This window comes from Pogoniulus pusillus, chromosome 19, assembly GCF_015220805.1.
Source record: "Pogoniulus pusillus isolate bPogPus1 chromosome 19, bPogPus1.pri, whole genome shotgun sequence".
Lineage (NCBI taxonomy): Eukaryota > Metazoa > Chordata > Aves > Piciformes > Lybiidae > Pogoniulus > Pogoniulus pusillus.
The window spans coordinates 20,507,247-20,510,607 of record NC_087282.1 but is presented as its reverse complement, the minus strand read 5'-3'; positions in this window follow the sequence as shown (position 1 = coordinate 20,510,607).

Below are 3,361 nucleotides of genomic sequence, written 5' to 3'. Positions count from 1 at the left end.
GCTTCAAGCAGACATCACCTAGCTTAGTGTTAAATGTTTTGGAAGAGATTCACCTGTGAACATCTCCAAGTGAAAACTAAAATTATTTTCCTCTAAATTGTAGTTAATGTTCTAATCTCACATGAAGAATTTAGTCCTGGCTTCTCAAATTCAAAGTTGTGAGAGAACTGGATGATTTCAGCTCTTGGCCAAGAGTAAATTGTGAGATACCCACCCACTTCCTTGTTGCTCATTTATGGATACAAAAGGCCAACAAAAAACAGAGAAATCTGGGAAAGGAGGTCTCCTGGCAGTATAGCAACTCAAATAGTTTATACTCAGTAATTAACATATTTCCTTGATGCTTTCAATTATCAGGTATTCCCAAAGCATAGGCAGTAGGGAGCAAAGCAGATTTACAGTACTAACAAGGATTTTATTACTGGCAACATTGGCTGTATATGTAGGCAGAAAGCCAATGGGTACCAAAAATTAAACAAAGGTGAGGGGGTTTGGTTGAATTAGTCACTTTGCAATGTTCAGCAAAGTTTCATTTATGATATTAAAGTTTCCAAGTACTGGTCCAGCTGCCAGGGTTCGGGGCTTTAGCTCAAGTATCAGAAAGTGTTGGATATTGACTGAAGTAAACCTGAGGGTTGACTCTGAGGAGACCTCATAGCTCTACTAGTGTGCTCACAGACTGTATTAGCTCCTGAGGCTCAGTGTTCTGCTTTCTGTGGTTTTACACTCAGCCTCAGCTGTTGCATCTCTGCACAGGCAAGTGCTCCCCAAGCTCCACAGCTGCTCTAACCATATTTTTGTTGTAAGCCCCATCTGAGAGGAGATTTATGTCTACAGAACAGTAAACCCAGTCGGGTGGGCCAACACTAGTGTTGGCTGCTATGATCTCTGCAACTCATTCCCAAATCAGACAGCTTTGTGGCCACTAGCAAAAAGTAGCAGGGGAGATGGAAACAGTGTAATTTTCAGTCCAAAAGTGCAAGACTCACAAACTCTGCATCATTTTCAAATCACTGGGTGTCAGTATTTCAGGAAAAAAAAAATCTTTGAAGGTTTTCTGATTCATGGGGAGCTGAAAACATCCACATTGTAATCTGATATCAAATCTAATCCTAAGAACTGTAAACACCCAATGAGAGATCAAACCCATCAGACTGTTCTCCAGTTTTAACTTGCTCAGTTCCTGTTACAGAATTTGGACTTGGAAATACTCATCTCATTGCCTCCACATCATTCAGAAATAAAGACATCACAACCATGAAGACAGGTGGCTAAGGCATACAACTCTCCTTTACTTTCTGTCTGTTATTTATTTACAAAGTATTTTTATATCTATTTTTAATATTGAGATGTGGAAATACATTTTCTCATCTATTTGATTTGCTTTAGAACAGTTTTATGCAACAGGATCATGAACAGCTGTTTATGTTGATTCTCTGGTGTCTAATAATAATCATGCTACAGACTTTCTCTTTGGTCAATTCTGTGACCCATCTGAACAAAACTTGTGCCATTATTGTTGTTTAGACCAGTATCTCTCTGCCACATTTAGCTGAAATCTGTTTATGAGTTAAAAAATTACTTGGAGAGGGAACAAACAGATACACAGATGGCCCAATGGCTTAAATCTTATTTCCTCATGAAGATAAGCTTTAGAATTGGTGATACACCAGATTAACGTAGACCAATGTGCCATGGGAATGGGTCTAAGTGCTTGAAGCATGGTAATGTGTTCCTCTAAGATCTTACAAGTGGAGTCAATGTTCCAAAGCACTTTCCCAAATAGGCAAGTAGTTTGTGAAATATGTTAAGAACATGTGCCCCTTGAAATTCAACTGTAGCTTTTAAAAAGAGATAGTCTAGAATAAAGAAGGGTAAATACAGTAAGATATACAGAACTGGAACCATTTGCCAACTGGAAAAAGCACAAAGGGAGCATCAACCTACGCCACTCTGCCTGGGTCACTGCTTCCTGCAGCAAACTACAGCAGCTATTTACATCTGTCACCACTTAATGAACATATTAAGCTATAAACTAGTCTGACTGTAATGTATAATCATTTCCCTCCCCTGTTAAAATTGGTTTTGCACACCTGTCATACAGTTATTAAAACATTCTATAAGCAAGAGATTAGAAATTACCCATGTGCAGAAATAATTCTGCAAGTTGAGAAATTATTTTCTCTTTCTGAATTAGCAATGAAACTTCTCAGCAGAGTACCAGAGCACTGGCTCGGGCTGGGATGGAGTTAACTCTTTTCATAGCAGCTTGTAGGGGGCGTATGTTTTGTATTTGTGACCAAAAGAGTGTTGATAACACACCAGTGTTTTGGCTGTTGCTGAACAGCATCAAGGCCTTTTCTGTTTCTCACACTGCCCTGTCTGTGAGTAGGCTGGGGGTGTGCAAGAAGTGGGGAGGAGACAGCTGACAAAACAGTTATTTCATACCACCTGATGTCATGCTCAGGAATAACAGCTGGGAGAAGGAGGAAGAAGAAGGGGGAAGACTCGAAGTTAGTGTTTGTCTCTTCCCAGGTTACATGTGCTGGCTTTCTGGGAGATCACTGAACAGCACTCTGCTGATGGGAAGCAGTGAACTCATTTTTTATTTTGCTTGGCTTGCACAGGCAGCTTTTCCTTCAGCTGTTGAACTGGTTTTATCTTCACCCACAGATTTTCTCAGTTTTGCCTTTCCAATTCTCTCCCCCATCCCAATTGCAGTGAGTGGCTGTGTGGGGCTGAGCTTCCTACTTTGTGGGTTAAAACCACAATATGCAGGGTTTAGTTCATTCATCTTGCTGAACTGACTCAACAGCCTAATTTTCATTTGTCTTAGAAACAATGTTTGAATATATTGAACAAATAAATCAAAGAGATGGAATACATGTTTAAGCTGTGCTGTGAGGTAGTCCCTGAAAAGAGCTGGACTATTTCACCTTATACCTGCTGCATGTTAAGTCAGATCCATGGAAGACTCAAACCATGCCTTCAGTAACTGATGGGTGATGCCTCAACTTTGCTTATACTAACAAAAAATCTCACAACATTAATAAATGCATTCAGTTAATAAAATACACAAAGAGATACCTTCACGATGGATAGGTGAAAAGGTTACTCTGCCTGCATTTGAATGCCCAGCAGTAAGTACTGGCCATTAGGGGAAGAGGTGCCTTATAGTATAATAACAAAGCAATATATATGCTCTAATGAAAATGATCAGAGACAGGCTTCATGAAAATCCCTTTAAACAGATAGAGGCTTATGTCATGCTGGGTTCAAAAATCCTACTGAATGTTCCAGACATTGAACAAAAGCAAGGACATGAGTCATCCTTTGAATTTTATTTTTTTAATATGGCCTC